This window comes from Penaeus monodon, chromosome 34 (assembly GCF_015228065.2).
Source record: "Penaeus monodon isolate SGIC_2016 chromosome 34, NSTDA_Pmon_1, whole genome shotgun sequence".
NCBI classification, from domain to species: Eukaryota; Metazoa; Arthropoda; class Malacostraca; order Decapoda; family Penaeidae; genus Penaeus; species Penaeus monodon.
In genome coordinates this window covers 8,562,468-8,562,669 of record NC_051419.1, presented here as the reverse complement: position 1 = coordinate 8,562,669, position 202 = coordinate 8,562,468, and positions in this window count along the sequence as shown.

The window sequence follows — 202 nt, the reverse complement described above, 5'->3', positions numbered from 1 at the left end:
ACGGGAAACGAACCAATAATTAATCATGATGCACAACGGGCCTAAAAGAAGATTAATGAGTAGCTATAATTAGCTTATCCCTAATTAGAATTCCTCATTTACCGTAGTCTTAAAAGAGAAGGGGAAAAATTATTTTGTAGCGAAGGAAAACTTTAGAACAGAATTTATAGAAGACGAAGAGAAAGTTATATGTAGTTCAAAG